Source organism: Mesoplodon bidens (assembly GCF_964165515.1).
Source record: "Mesoplodon bidens genome assembly, chromosome: 13".
Lineage (NCBI taxonomy): Eukaryota > Metazoa > Chordata > Mammalia > Artiodactyla > Ziphiidae > Mesoplodon > Mesoplodon bidens.
The window spans coordinates 31,906,833-31,923,491 of record NC_138169.1 but is presented as its reverse complement, the minus strand read 5'-3'; the positions used below and the strand labels follow the sequence as shown (position 1 = coordinate 31,923,491).

Below are 16,659 nucleotides of genomic sequence, written 5' to 3'. Positions count from 1 at the left end.
CAAAGAGCTCTAGACAAGCTCAGTGTTGTTCTTCACAAACTTTGTTGTGAATTTCTGGTTTTTCCCTTTGCTTCTGCTTAGCCATCTCATTTGGAAGATCTGGTTACCAAATTACTTTTGGAGCAGTATGTTGGAGTCCAAAATACAGTACCTTTCCCCCACACTTCCTCTGGAAAAAAACCAAAGAATCACACGTGCACATGCACACACACACACACACACACACACAAGTTTATAGGCCTTTCTGTAATTTTCATTTCCGCAGCAATAAGCCTAAACTTATAAATTAATAGCACACCTTTTACCTTTGAGCACTTAAGCAGACTTTTTTTAGGGTCATCACAACTTGTGTGTCTCGTTTTATTTTCTTTCAAACTCCACCATCTGTATTTTGCATGGCCAGTAGTTTCATGGACAGATCAAGGGTTTCAGGAATTCTGACCAAATGAGCGGGAGTACGTGACCTGTCCCCCCTAACCAGCATGCCCCCCACTTCTTTAGACTCTGGGTTTGGTTTCCCCCGTAGAATTCTCCAATTTTATTCTTACTGCTTCTTGTTGCTCATTGATCTATAGGCTGCTTGTTCTCCACCTTGATTAGTGTTGATTTTACCCCCCTTTCCTTACAGATTCTATTGTGGGTTTTGTTTTGGTTTGGTTGGTTATTTACTTATTTTGGTTTGCGACTGAGCTGCGTTATTTTCTAACCCTTCTCTGCGTCTGTTCCATTCCACTTGGGCTTCTGTTCCATGCGTGCCGAATTTTCCTTGGTATATGTCACTCTCCACCTATCATGTGTCTCCTTCTGCCATGTAGTAACAATTGTCATGTGTCACATTTGCCTGACACTCTATTATCTTTAAATCCTGTATTCCTTTTAATCATCACAGCTGAAGTCAGTGGTCACTTTTCTAACTCCATTTCTGGGGGAAATGAAAAACAGCCAAATATGCTATCCCAAGATCACTCAGCAATGTGTTGACAAATGGGGAATACATTCTGAAGGAGGCTTCTTAAATGCTTTGGGGTCCTCTGCACACAATCCTCCACCTTCCACCCTGATGTCACTCTCTTTTCTCATATCCTACTGTCCCCATGAGAGGGTCCCCAGGCCGGGAGAGAGGAATGTGTGCAGAGAACTGAAATGGTATGTACCAAATTCATCTTTTTTTTCTGTTTTTCCAAGTGCTTTTATTTTTTTAATTAGCTTGTATTGGTATATAGTTGATTTACAATGTTGTGTTAGTTTCAGTTGTACAGCAAAGTGATTCAGTTATTCATATACATATATCCACTCTTTTTTAGATTCTTTTCCCATATAGGTCATTACAGAGTGTTGAGTAGAGTTCCCTGTGCTATACAGTAGGTCCTTGTTGGTTATCTATTTTATATATAGTAGTGCGTATATGTCAATCCCAATCTCCCAGTTTATCCCTCCTCCCCATTTCCCTATTGGTAACCGTAAGATTTCTACAGCTACAACTCTACTTCTGTTTTGTAAATAAGTTCATTTGTGCAGTTTTTTTAGATTCCACGTATTAGTGATATCATATGATATTTGTCTTTCTCTCTCTGACTTACTTCAATCAGTATGACAATCTCTAGGTCCAAATTCATCTTTACTGTTTCCTTCGCTCTAAAAGTTTTGTAATCACTACTTTAGGAGCTTTTTGCAGCATGTGAAAAATGTGCTTGACCCTGGTCTTTGGTATTCAAATTTTTTTTTATACCACTTCCCAGTTATTTTAGCTTCTTGATGTTAGAGCTTGAGAATTCTTTTTTTAGTTAGTGGTTGTTTCATATTAAATTTGATCAAGTTTGGCTACGTATGTATGTATGGCAATTGATGAGACAGACGTTTTTAATTGACATTTTTCACAATGCCTTACCTTCCTTTTAAAAATGAAAATACCCCCCCAAAATTTTTTAAAATAAATAATGAAAAAATGAAACTACCCTCGTCATCTTTGATTTATCTCCAGAAATCTTAATTTTTCATGGAAAGCATTTTTTTTGTCCTTGATATTTGGGTGGTTTTGGGGGTTTTGTTTTTTGGTTTTTTTTTTGCAGTACGCGGGCCTCTCACCATTGTGGCCTCTCCCGTTGCGGAGCACAGGCTCCGGACGCGCAGGCTCAGCGGCCATGGCTCACGGGCCCAGCCACTCTGCGGCATGTGGGATCTTCCCGGACCGGGGCACAAACCCGTATCCCCTTGCATCGGCAGGCGGACTCTCAACCACTGCACCACCAGGGAAGCCCCCCCTGATATTTGTTTTAATGTTATTTGAGAGACTGCAATAAAAAGACTAAGCTTTTGTCTCAACAGTCTTAGACATTGGCAGGAATTTACAGGAAAGTTGAAAATACAGTTTCCTTTTTTGTTTTTGTAAATATCCTGGCCTTGGGAGGGTCCTGCTTACACTTGAGCACTTCCTTGGGGTTGGGATCATTAACTCCTTCCTCTTACTAAGTAGGAGACTTTGTTTTAGAGAATCCATCATGCTGTAGGGAGAAAGCTAGATACCAGTTTACAAAAAGGGTCTAATTGCAGAATTCAATTCTGCATTAGGTCTAAATGCAGAATTCCCAATCCTGATTCCACTATAGAATCACATGGAGAGTTAAAAAAAAAAAGTGTGGTTTACACCAGATTCTGATTTAATTGATCTGGAGTAGCCTCAATCTGACTCTCATGATGAATTTCCCACCTACCAGGTCTGTCTTGTTTCATTCTATTAAATTTAATCATAGTGTTGATAAATTGTTTCCCAATCAATCCATTAATGCCTCTCTTTGCCAATTACCCGGTCTTCTCTTGCCCTTCTTGTCATCAATGACTGCATATTGTCCTGCAGCTTTCAAGAAGGGTCGTGTCAAGAAGGGAATGAGGGTAAGCCAGACCTGGGATGACTTTGAAATTCTAAGTGACACCAAGTCTGTCCTGGACTCAGCCTGCTATGTGGTTTGTGAGTCTTTGTGATGTTAGAATAGTTTTAGTGTTCAATAATTTATTTCCTCTGTTTGGATAGGCATTTTGGGGGGAGTTGTTTATTTCGTTAGCAGCTGACGAAATAAGACAAGGGTCTTTCGCTTGCAAGGATGGCTTCTATTAACCTGTGTTGTGTGAGATGGTTTCCAGCAGCCATCAGGATTTGTGGCAGGGGATGGTTTCACAGAGTCCTCCTGCTCTCTTGCCTGTGCCCTGGCCCTTTGCTTCAGGCAATTCTTTACAAGTTGTGGGGAGAAGCAGACCTGGGAGACTAGACCAGGCCTCTCTAGTCTTGGAGGTATGAACACGGACTTTTCTTCCTTCCTACCTGAATGTTCTAACACTTTCAAAAATGCTTTCCTGCATCTAAACTCCCTTGGATCCTCAAAATAATTCTAAGATTCAGGCAGAAAACTGAATAAAAAAGTGTTTACGTTTTTCTATCATTTGAATCTTCCCAATAGGAAGTCAAGATTTAGAAATAAATAATACATCGTTATTGGGGGAACATTGATACTGTGAAGTGTGATCATTTATAGTCATTTGCATTACAGTCTTTTGAGTCCTACTGTAGGCACTTTGTGGAGTTTCATGGTGTATCCCATGGTTTTGTGCTTCTTTTTTATAAATGAGGCTTTTGAGGTGCAGGATTGGCGAGGTTCAAAAAGGTAAATGGCATAGCTGGGAATAGCACACCCCTGTTTTTTCACTTTTACTTCACCACTGATTAATTCCACTCTGCTGTGCTGGCTTCTCCTATCCCGAGCTAGGTGAACAGGTAATATGCCCTTACTACTTTGTTAGGATTTGGATGTAACTGACATTACATAATTTACATCCAGGAGGCAGCTTGACCAAAAAAAAAAGGTCCATCTGTATTACATGTACATCTTGATCCACGTCTCAGAAAAATGGCCAGTGGTTTGATTGTTTAAAAATATAGATTAAATATGATCAATGTCAGAGTCTTTCACAAATACATAACACACATACATCTGAGGATGACACTAATGAAGAAATGTTTATGGTTAGCAGATGTGTCCCATCTGCTTCCATTTTCTCCATCTCATCCATGGGCCACACAGGTTACTGTCAACGTGGAATCCATCTTTCTAGAATACAGAGCAAGGAAAAAAAACACAGCTCATGAACCTCCATTATTGTAGCTGCAAAGTACCTAAAAGACCTTCCAGACAGTGTTCAGGAGGAAGACAGCATCTATCAAACTATTTTTTTAATTAATTAATTAATTAATTTTTTTTGCGGTACGTGGGCCTTTCACTGTTGTGGCCTCTCCCGTTGCGGAGCACAGGCTCCGGACACGCAGGCACAGTGGCCATGGCTCACGGGCCCAGCTGCTCCGCGGCATGTGGGATCTTCCCGGACGGGGGCACGAACCCGTGTCCCCTGCATTGGCAGGCGGACTCTCAACCACTGCGCCACCAGGGAAGCCCCGAACTATTTTTATGTAGTAAAAAACTGATGTGCATTGAATCTGCTGAGGATACTTGCTACGTGCTATCAGATATGGTGATCTTTGCGTCCAACTGTGCTGTAACCATGGGAGACACTCAAATGAAATGTGTTCGTAAAACAATTCAAGCACCCAAAACAGGACCATGTATTTCTTGGTATTATCAACTTCCCGGTCACTCTGGAGGCTACATTTTGAAATATCTTACAGTATGTTTATATTTAAGATACTGAGAAGAGAAAATAGAATTTTAGATTTTTTTTTTTTTTTTTTGGTACGCGGGCCTCTCACTGGCGCGGCCCCTCCTGTTGCAGAGCACAGGCTCCCGATGCGCAGGCCCAGTGGCCACGGCCCACGGGCCCAGCAGCTCCGCGGCATGTGAGATCATCCCGGACCGGGGCACGAACCCGTGTCCCCTGCATCGGCAGGCAGACTCTCAACCACTGCGCCACCAGGGAAGCCCTAGATGTTCTTTTTTTATACTTAAATGTTATTTGCTGATGGGCAGTTTCTGAGTTACGCATTTTCATACAGTCATTGACCCTTTAAGCCACATATTATTGTATTACAATTACTATTGTTCTTTCTGAAGTATTTAAAATTTTATTTTCTGCCATAAGCTTGTTTCTCTTGGGAAATAATATTTATAATGCCTCTTTCAACTTTTCAATGAATCACCAAAGCTGATATTGACACTGGTAAATCTGAAGATGGTGTGTGCACATTCTTTTCCAGAGAATACAGCCCACTTTGCCCTCTTCTGCATCTGGTCCAGTTTGGGGCACTTTTGTAATTTCTGCCCTTTAGTTCATTTTTGATACATTGTAGAGGCTCTTCCATTCCTTAGTCTTTTTTTTAAATAAAATTTACTTATTTATTTATTTATTTATTTTTGGCTGCATTGGGTCTTCGTTGCTGCACGCGGGCTTTCTCTAGTTGCAGCGAGCGGGGGCTATTCTTCGTTGTGGTGTGTGGGCTTTTCATTGCGGTGGCTTCTCTTGTGGAGCACGGGCTCTAGGTGCATGGGCTTCAGTAGTTGTGGCACACGGGCTTCAGTCGTTGTGGCTCACGGTCTCTAGAACACAGGCTCAGTAGTTGTGTCTCATGGGCTTAGTTGCTCCACGGCATGTGGGATCTTCCCAGACCAGGGCTCGAACCCATGTCCCCTGCATCAGCAGGCAGATTCTCAACCACTGCACCACCAGGAAGTCCAATTCCTTACTCTTTTTACTCCATATCTTAGTCAGCTCGGGCCACTGTAACAAAAATGCCATAGACTGAGGGGCTTAAACAACAAATATTTATTTCTCACAGTTCTGGAGGCTGGCAGTCTAAGATCACGGGCCAGCATGCATGTTCTTGGAGAGGACCAGCTCCCGGTTTGCAGGCTGCCATCCTCTTGCTGCATCGTCACTTGCATCCTCTGGGCTCTTCATCCCCTTATAAGGGCCCTAATCCCGTCATGGGGGCTCCACTCTCACGACCACATCTAAACCTAATTACCTTCCCAAAGCCCCACCTCCAGTACAGTCACACTGCGGAGCAGATCTCGTCATATGAATCTGGCGGGGATGCAAACATTTAATCTACAGCACTCAGCTACCACATCAAACTCAGAAGTGGGTGGAAATGAAGGCACTTCGGCCCTCAGGACAAATGGCAGAAAACAAGGAGGCAGTGGAGATGCCTTTTCAAAGGTAGATGGATGGAGGCTTTGATAAAACCCGGGATTGACACGTGCATGTTGGGTGAATAGAAGCTGGTGAAGGAAAGCTGGAAAATCATACTTTTCTCTCAACAGATCTTAGAGGCCCTATCGTTTTTAAATGGCCCACTTTTTGGAATCACAAAATTATGTAACTTCTGAATTTGGAACAATCTTCAAATTAAATTCCTCATTTTATTAATGAGAAAACCAGCTCAGAAGAGGTAGAGAACTTTAACACAGTCATCTATCCAATTATTATATTTATTATAGATAATTCCATTTTGCTAGTGAAAGTCAATTATATGTAAAAGTATTTTTGCTTATTTATAAATTAGTAAATTTTGTCACTTGGACATTTTTCTTCACTGAGTGACCTTGTATTTCAAATATTATCCTTTTAACCAAATATTCTCCGATTTACTATGAAAGTATCTGCATTAACTTTGGAACCATTATAGCACAATATAATTTGAGTTGTTTTCTTTTAGCAAACATCCCTTGGTGTTTATTAGAATAGCATTTTAAAATGACTTCATAACGTGCATCAATTCACAGAAATAGAAAAGGAAATCAGATGGCATTACTCTGAAGTACGCTCTTAAAAACACTAGTGCAACCCAGCACCTAGAAGGGTACCTGTCACATAACAAATCTTCAGTAAACCTGCTCATGGCTCTTGGCTTACAGATGCCTGAATGACCAGGTGTCTCCTGCAGGTGAGTCCCAAAGGCGCATAGTTGAACCAGGAAAACAGGCACAAACTGTCTTTTTGGAATGCTTATTTTAGGTCTGTGGTTCATCTTCAGAGGGATGGTGTTTGATGAGAAGAGGGATGGATAGAATCTGGTGGTGTCTTTTCTGCTGTTTCAGAACATACAGCAAGTATCATGCAGAGTGAGAATAATTTTAGAAGAAAATGTGATCAATACATCATCACTTTTCCTTCATTTCTTGTAACCTTTCCCTAGGCTTTTAAAATTCTCTATTGTAAATTTTTGTTCTTTAATTCCCCCTTCAAAAAAAATTTCTTGCCATTGGACCTCAGTAAATGGTAATAGAAATACAGGTCTAATAAAGCTGGTTCTCTTGAGTTCTCGCTGTGAGAGCAGACCTGTGTCATAGTAATTGAGGAATAACCCCACCCACTCATTTGTTTGGTATGGAATATAATTCAATATGAGCTTTTAATTTGGGAAGCTTGCTCTTTGAAAAATAATATTCACTTGGGATTAATTTTTTTTTTTAGTTACTGGCCGAGTGGTATTGTATTCTACTAAGAGTTTGCTATATCATTCCTCTTAACTGGGTATGACCTATACAATGGTGAAAAAGGCATTTTCACCAGTCTAAGAAGTTTCTCACATTGCTTTTCTGAGCTCAGATAATTTTAGACCTTTTTGAGAGAAAAAGCAAAATCCTGAGATTTTGGTAACTTAAAATGATTCTCATAGCTCCTCTGACCTGTATAATTTGGTTCATGAATGAATATGTACATTGTATTAATAATATTTACATTACTAGCTTCAACAGATGTGTTTGAAATAAAATAATTATAACTCCTTTTGCTGAGTCCCACTGTTTGCTGAGTACTCTGCTAGGGTGTGTTTAGCCATTTTTTCCCTTAACTGACCCCAAGGAGAACTCTTTTATGTGCCCATTTATGGAAGAAGAAAATGGGCCTCAGGAAGTTTCAGTGGTTTTTCCATTTGCACATTGCTAGTAACAAGGTCTGGGTTTTGAACCAAGCCATCTAAGTCTAGACTCTATGTCCTTAACTGTAATGCCTCTCGCATAGCACAAAGACCCAAACATTTCTTCATGGATTCATAAACATCATATAGTAATTTAAGTGATACCTTTTATTGACATTTAAAATGAAAATTTTATTCATGTGTGTGTACTATTGCCTTGGCTTCTGTGTTATGGAATGTGTATATTTGGTCAACTTTTCTCGGTGGTTTTTAGTTTCCTTTACAGATTCTGTGGGAAAAACATCACAGCTGTATATCAGAACCATTTTGTAATTATATATAAAAGCCATAAAATGATTTGAAAAGGAGTAAAATTATGGCTCCCTTATCAAACCTAACATGGGTGTTTTTAGACGCTATATATCAAAGCATAAATTTAACATCACTTACTGTCATAGAAAATACCATGGACTTCCCTGGTGGCGCAGTGGTTAAGAATCCGCCTGCCAATGCTGGGGACATGGGTTCGAGCCCTGGTCCGGGAAGATCCCACATACTGTGGAACAACTAAGCCTGTGTGCCACAACTACTGAGCCTGTGAGCCACAACTACTGAAGCTCACGCACCCAGAGCCTATGCTCCACAACAAAAGAAGCCACCACAATGAGAAGCCCGTGCACCGCAACAAAGAGTAGCCCTTGCTCGCCACAACTAGAGAAAGCCCGTGCACAGCAATGAAGACCCAATGCAGGCAAAAAAAATAAATGTAAATAAAATAAATAAATTTAAAAAAGAAAATACCAGGAAGACATAAAGAGGACTGTCTTCAGTTGCTATAGGAACCATTGGCTCCTTAAGATTTTGAGTGGTTGAAATCACATCCATTATTTAGTCAGTTAAATATCCACATATATGATACACTGTTGAACATTCAGCCTGAAACCACCAGCAGCCTTGAAAGCATACACCATATCTTTTAACTTATACGATTTTGGATTACCTTCATTTAAAGTTAAAGATTTATTTTACATGGATGAAAGAGTAGGCCATATCTAAGGGGATTCTGAGAGAAATTAATTAATGAATTTTACTCTGTGATATTACCTGTCTCAGTCAAAACAGGTGTAAACACCTGGTGCTTTGAGGAGGATGCACCAGGAGCAGCTGGAGCGTTCTCCTCCACTGCAATCTGAAGGCCTCTGGGCCAGGATGTGAAATTGTACTGTGAAAACTGCAGGTCAGGATGGTTCATTTTGGAGGACAGAAGAGAAAGGCATCAACTGCTAGGCGTAAGGACTGCTTGCTTTGGACCCAAGAACCACACATCCTGTAAAAGCATTTGTTCTGTTCCTTTTCTCATATTCATCAAAAGGTTCATTTGTTTCTCTTGCTTCCAAGAATCCGCAGCTGTGTCACGAGAAGGGAAGGTGGAGAAAGCCCTGCTCTGGAATTCCCGTGGTTGAGGGCTGAGAATACTAAACACTGTCTCTTCTGTCTCCTGTTAGGGATCCAGGCCTTGGAGCGAGGCTCCTGGAGAGTTTGGACACTGTTAGAATCTCTGGTTTTTTCCTCTTCTGTCTCTTCTTTTTGGAAGGGGAAGGGAAAAAATGGAAAATGTTTTAGCTAGGAGGTAAACATATATGCTTTAGGTAACCTTGAAAGTTCTAGGAGATTTTCAGTCTGGTAATCTGGAATTATGTACCTAGAAAAGAGAGAGGGAAGAAACACGACAATTTTTGATGGGTTTTGATTTCAAAATGGCTTTAGGACCAGAGAAATGGAATGGAAAACAAAGCATGCCGCTTGTAGTCCTAGAGGGACCCAGTTTGGGATAAGGCCAGAGACCTCTGAGACAGGCACATGGTGGCAGTCAAGTGGTTCCTATAGAGAATGAACTTTGAAATCATAAAGCAGGTCGTTATTCTCTTCTGCATCTCTCCTATGTATAAAAAAGCCACCCTTCATTCCCTTTGTTCAAAGCAAAGGGAATTGACTATTGTCCAAGTGTAAGAAAATTATGTTTGGACTTCCCTGGTGGCGCAGTGGTTGAGAGTCCGCCTGCCGATGCAGGGGACACAGGTTTGTGCCCTGGTCCAGGAAGATCCCACATGCCGCAGAGTGGCTAGGCCCGTGAGCCATGGCCACTGAGCCGGCGCGTCCGGAGCCTGTGCTCTGCAATGGGAGAGGCCAGAACAGTGAGAGGCCCGCGTACCCCCCCACACCAAAAAAAGAAAATTATGTTTTTTCTGTTATAAGAAGTGATGTCCACTAAGCCCAAAGGACAAGTGACAAACTAATGGAGTTTCTGTTTATCCTGAAGGTTTAGAAGCTGATGATTGCTTTCATTCAAGAATAGTGTAGTATACACTTTCCATGTCTGAGTGTATGATTATTATAATAGTTATTCCAGTGTTGCTACAGCTTGGGGCTGCTACCCCTGGCATATTGCCCCCCTTTCCCAAATTGCATTTTTTCTTCTACTGTGGTGCGATCTTTACCATATAGTGACTTGATGCTTTTGCAGGAGGTGAATGACACCTGGACAAAATGGTTCTTTGATTCCTATAGCTTTGGAGTATTTATAAGCCAGCAGCAAAACCATCTATTTTTCCTGGGGAAATTATGATGGTTAAAGTAGTCGTTCAAAAATACAAAAATGAGAGATTTCCTTCTAATTGCTTCTTAGAATTATTTTCTTTATTTATATTTTTTCTTTTCTTTTCTTTTTAAATACTAAATATAGTTCTCTGTGCTACACAGTAAGTCCTTGTTGGTTATCTATTTCATAGATAGTACTGTGTATGTATTCATCCCAAACTCCTATTTTTATTTTTATTATAGAAATTATAAATGTATACAGATGTAGAGAGAATGATGTCATGAACTCAATATACCCAGCATCCAACTTCAAAACCAACAATATGTGACCAGTTACTTCCTCTGTGTGTCCGCCTGCTCCCCCCTGATGATTTTGAAGTAGTCTTAGTCATCATACCATGTAACTTGTAAATATTTTCTAAAATAGGAGTTGGCAAACCTTTTTTGCGAAGGGCCAGATAGTAAATTTTGTAGGGCAGAGGGTCTTAGTTATAGCTCTTCATCTCTGCCACTGTAGCAGGAAAGCAGCCACAGACAACACAAAAATGGATGAATGTGGCTGTTTTCCATACAGCTTTCTGTATGGACACTGAAATTTGACTTTCATGTCATTTTCATTGTCACAAAATACTATGCTTCTTTTGATTTTTTTCAGTCATTTAAAAAATGTAAAAAACATTCTGAGCTTGCGAGCTGTACAAAACAGGTGGCAGGATGGACTTAGCCTCAAACCCCTGCTCTAAAAGATAAGAGCTCTTAAAAAAAAAAAAAGAATAATCACCATGTATGCCCTGTGAAAACAGTCAGTGTTCATATATCCTTGGCTGTCTAGTAACTTTATTTCTTTTAGCAGTTGTTTCATTTGTGATTGTAGTAAAGTTCACACTTTGCAATCGGGTGGTGAGTGTTTTAAGTCCTTTTTATCTTTTTTTTTTTTTTTTGCGGTACATGGGCCTCTCACTGTTGTGGCCTCTCCCGTTGCGGAGCACAGGCTCCGGACACGCAGGCTCAGTGGCCATGGCTCACGGGCCCAGCTGCTCCGTGGCACGTGGGATCTTCCCAGACCGGGGCACGAACCCGTGTCCCCTGCATTGGCAGGCAGACTCTCAACCACCGTGCCACCAGGGAAGCCCAGTCCTTTTTATCTTTAGGCTCCCTATTCATTTCCTTTCATTTGTGATGGTTGTTATTGTTGTGGAAAGTGGGTTTGTCCTGCACAGTCCTCCCGTATTTTGAGTTTTGCTTATTGCCCTATGGTAGCGTCATTTAACGTGTTCTTCTGACTGCTGTGTTTCTTGCAAATTATGTCTCCTTTTGTGATGTTATCAGACACTGATGATCATTCCTAGGGTCATTAATTCGTTCAGGGTTGCAGAACGGTCCCATTCTCAGTCCTTCTTTGTTTAGTCACTAGAATAATTCTAAAAAGATAAAAGCTCTCCCATTATCAACCATTTGTGTATCCTGGTATATAAATCGTAAAGGGAAGGTGGTATTGATATTTGATATTTTTGTCCTTTTAAGCAAATTGTCAAAAATAGTGAGGTAGTTCACTGGTAGTTCACAAGTGACCAAAGGGGTTATTTAGTATTATTGTCATTGATGTCATCATTGTCATCATCAACCTGTGGATTTAAACACATTTGATGAGTTTCGATCCATCACACTTATTATCTTTATTGCTGCTCAGATCTTCCACCCCTAAACAGTGGGGCTTACCTGACCTGGACCATCTCGATGGCTTTCTTGCTTTGTGGTGTAACCGTATGTTCCAGGCTTGTATTTTCCATCTTAATGACCTAGAATTGGCCGTTTCTCCAAGGAGCCCTGGTTCTTTTTCAGGGGGAACTGGTAATTAGAAATTACAATCTGAACACAGAGGTGCTTATTCCTACTCGTTATTGTTTCTGGATCTTCCCATCCTATGGAGCTGGGATATATACGTATGTGCACGTACACACATTTAAGAATAAAGCCTGTCCTGAGATCGTATTAACAATTCAAATTCAGAACTACGGGGCTTTTAACCTTTATCTTGCGCCCTTATCTTCTTTCAACTATGTTTTCAGAAAAGAGTTGTATGTTTTAAGGCATATTGATTGGGGAAAAGTGACGTTCTTAGCCTTGTTTATGTTTAACTAGCCTTGCCTCTTAGATTATGGACAACTCGGTAGGTTCTGCCATCTTCCTCATGGTCAAGTGCTGTTATCACAGTTTTGAAGTAAACAGGGTCAAGTCCTGGCCTTGCAAACCCAAACCTTTAACCCAACAGGAAATGTCAGTCAACATGAGGCTCCTTAGTTTGATGTGGCTAGATTAGTCCCGTCAACAGATTTTAAGACTAAAGAACTTCTAATTTCATTGGTATTTCTTTTTTTTTTTTTTGGTATTTCTAATTACTGCATTCATTATATATATATCCTATATTATTTGGATGAACTTTTAAATAAAATTTAAACACAGGCTGTTAAATATTATTCATGTATTGTAAACATATATTGAACTGTGTCTAAATATCAGAATGAGGTTCTAAATTTTTGTAATCAAATTCTTTACTTGAATATGCCTATAAGACTATCATATGTTCGAATAATATGTTACTCTGGCTATCTGTATACCCATTAGCCAGTTGAAGAATACGTGTCAATAGATATTCACAGTATATGATAACATAAGTAAGAACTTCTGGTTCAGTATTCCAAGTTGATAAATATTTGTGTTAGCTTGGTTATGGAATAGAAATCAAAGGTCAGTACCATCTTAGTTATTAAAATTTAAAAATACATGGGCTCCAGAAAGTAGATTTGTTGAGGTATTCAATTATTATTGGATTTAGATTACAGGAAATGTTTTAAACAAAAGTATTCCTGGCTCTGCTGATACTATTAGTGATCCCAGTGGTAAGAATTTCAACCGGTATCTTACAAATGGGCATATTTGAAAGTGGGGTAAGACGGACTATTTTCTCTATTAAAGAAATGAAAGTGCAGTTTAATCCTCACCCGTATAGCTAAGGAGGGGCAAATGGCTCTCCTGTATCTTCTCTTGGCCCCTGCACTCAGAGTGGCTCCAAAATGGGATTAATTTGCTCCCAGCACTGCTAACTGCCCAGACCTCAATTTCTTTCAATCATTGCTCTGATTATTGCAAAACTCTTTCTGAAAGACTTAATATGTATCTTTTTTGCTGGCAAATTACTGCTCATTTAGAAGTCCTAGAGTTAGTCCACTGCAGAAAGAAGGTTGGAAGTCTAATTTAAATAACTATCAGGACTTTTTTTCAGGCTTGCTCAAATTGAAATGCATGCGTGTTTGAAGATGCTCTTGCTTTTCTAAAAAGCTGCATTTAACCCCTTAAGATCATTTCCTTGCAGATATGGCCGTTATGGTTGTCTCATTAAGTTGACAAAAGATGGGTCAGCTGTTTCTTTAACACCTGGACACCTGGTGCTGTGCTCTGCCTGGAACCGGGGGTTTTGTCCTGAGGACTCGCAGCCTCTCTCACGGGGAACTCATATTCTTAAGAACAATCGCAGTCCCATCCTTGGTGATGCCTCATTGTCCTGCTGTAATACTATTAAGAACCAGCTCTCCAGTCCTTGTCAGGGGCCTCTTTCTAACTCTGTGAAATTGAGAGAAAACTGCCTGACAAAGGTGCTGTCTCTACCCAGTGGACATTTTGTTTTGCGGGAATAACAGTCTCCCCATAGTTTCCTCGCTGCTCAGGGGTACCCCAGGTTCTGAGCACATTGTCGTGTCTGGTCCTCCCTGTCATGGGGAGAGGCAGACAGGGAGGGGGACTCGGCCCTTTCACATCGTCCAGCATCAGAGAAAATGGGCCAGCCATGGTTCCCTGCCTTCCCTGTTGAATTCTGACCTAAGGAAGAGTATCTGGGGACCAAAAGGCATCTTAAAAATCAGTCTGAGGGCTTCCCTGGTGGCGCAGTGGTTGAGAGTCCTCCTGCTGATGCAGGGGATGCGGGTTCGTGCCCCCGTCTGGGAGGATCCCACATGCCGTGGAGCGGCTGGGCCCATGAGCCATGGCCGCTGGGCCTGGGTGTCTGGAGCCTGTGCTCCGCAGCGGGAGAGGCCACAACAGTGAGAGGCCCGTGTACTGCAAAAAAAAAAAAAAAAAAAAAAAAAATCAGTCTGTTCAGTTACCCATTCAGTGCCTAAATCCCTTTCAGTATTATGCAAGATGGAGGAGATATGGGGATATATGTATATGTATAGCTGATTCACTTTGTTATAAAGCAGAAACTAACACACCATTGTAAAGCAATTATACTCCGATAAAGATGTTTAAAAAAATGGATATATATATATATATATATATATATATATATATATATATCCATTCTCTTTCAGATTCTTTTCCTTTATAGGTTATTACAAAATATTGAGTATAGTTCCTTGTGCTATACAATAGGTCCTTGATGGTTATCTCTTTTTTATATAATAGTGTGCATATATTACTCCCAAATTCCTAACTTATCTCTCCCCCACCACCTTTCCCCTTTGGTAACATAAATTTGTTTTCTATGTCTGTGGGTCTGTTTCCGTTTTGTGAATAAGTTCATTTGTATCCTTTTTTTAGATTCCACATATAAGTGATATCATATGATATTTGTCTTTCTCTGTCTGACTCACTTCACTTAGTATGATAATCTCTAGGTCCATCCGTGTTGCTGCAGATGGCATTATTTCACTTTTTCTATGGCTGAGTAATATTCCATTGTATATATATGACACATCTTCTTAAACCAATCATCTTGACGCAGGTGATCTGAGAACTGGGCTAATACAGAACCTACAGGTGCTCTTGGACCTGATGAATGTATTCAGCCTTAGGAAACAAGACCAGGATTAAAGTGTGAATGCCAGGATTTCAAAGGGAAAGAATGAATATGGCCCTCAGAAGTGCATCTTTCTCTGGTGTTTGGGCATGTGATCTGTTCTCGTTTTAATCCTCCCCCCATCCCTGTCCCCATCGTCTTGGTCCTTTCCTTGGGGCGCCCCCTCCTCTCCTGTCCTGTCACTTTCCATCTGGCACCGGCATCGCCCCTTCTTTCTCTGTGGGTCTCACTTCTTCCTCTTCCTTTTGTTCTCTCTGTCTCCCTGCCTCTCCCTCCCGCCTTCCACAGACTTTCCTGGTTTGTCTCTCTGCTCATCTCATTCCCCTTACATGTGGCCTCAGTGGTTGACAGTCTTCAGGCAGCTACTCTGCTCACGTTTTCCAAGTGGGATTTTCAACTTGCATGAAATTCCTGGTGATGCCACAAATTTAAATGAGATGAGTCAATCTGACTAATTAATCTTATAGATATTTAAATGTTGCCATGCGTCCCTAATTCTAAATATACATTTCAGTAGTGCTACACGCTCTTCAGTTAAATTATCTTAAGCACACTTAATCTTACTTAGTTTGGTTTGTATTTTCCATTTTTGGGAACATCCACTTATGGATACTGAAGATGTGAGTCTCAAGGAGCATCCTTGCCTGATGGAAAGAGGTCAGAGTTAGACAGCGTCTCATAGTATTATAGGGAATTTATCATTCTTCAAAATATTAAAAATGGATTTATTTTAATTTAAAAGTGCTATTGAGTAAGAGAATAAATGAATTTGTACCATAAAAGACATGCAATACCACAGAAATATAAATATTCTTCTGAATATTTTATCTTTTACCCAAGATAAGCTGATTTTTCCCCCTATTGTATTGGAAATATTAATAAGAAAAGGTCAGTGATTTAGGTCAATTCCCTGTCCTGTTTGATCTGTTTGTAATATTTAAAAGGAGTTGGAAAATAACTTGATTTTAGGAGCCTTTTGAATTCCCATTAAAAAACACAATTTTTTTTTTAAAGGAAGGTTTTATTTATTTATTTATTATTTATCTTTTTGGCTGCCTTGGGTCTTTGTTGCTGCCCGCGGGCTTTCTCTAGTTGCAGCGAGTGGGGGCTACTCTTTGTTGCAGTGTGCGGGCTTCTTATTGTGGTGGCTTCTCTTGTTGTGGAGCATGGGCTCTAGGCACAAAGCCTTCAGCAGTTGGGGCACACGGGCTCAGTAGTTGTGGCTTGTGGGCTCTAGAGCACAAGCTCAGTAGTTGTGGTGCACGGGCTTAGTTGCTTCACAGCATGTGGGATCTTCCCAGACCAGGGCTCGAGCCCTTGTCCCCTGCATTGGCAGGCAGATTCT

At 40.6% G+C, this 16,659-nt stretch overlaps 1 protein-coding gene across 3 annotated transcripts in view; it reads left to right on the top strand.

Moving 5' to 3' along the window:
* Positions 1-16,659, top strand: part of PTPRM (protein tyrosine phosphatase receptor type M) — a 768,668-nt gene that overhangs the window by 319,299 nt on the left and 432,710 nt on the right. The gene's annotated exons all lie outside the window — the stretch shown is intronic.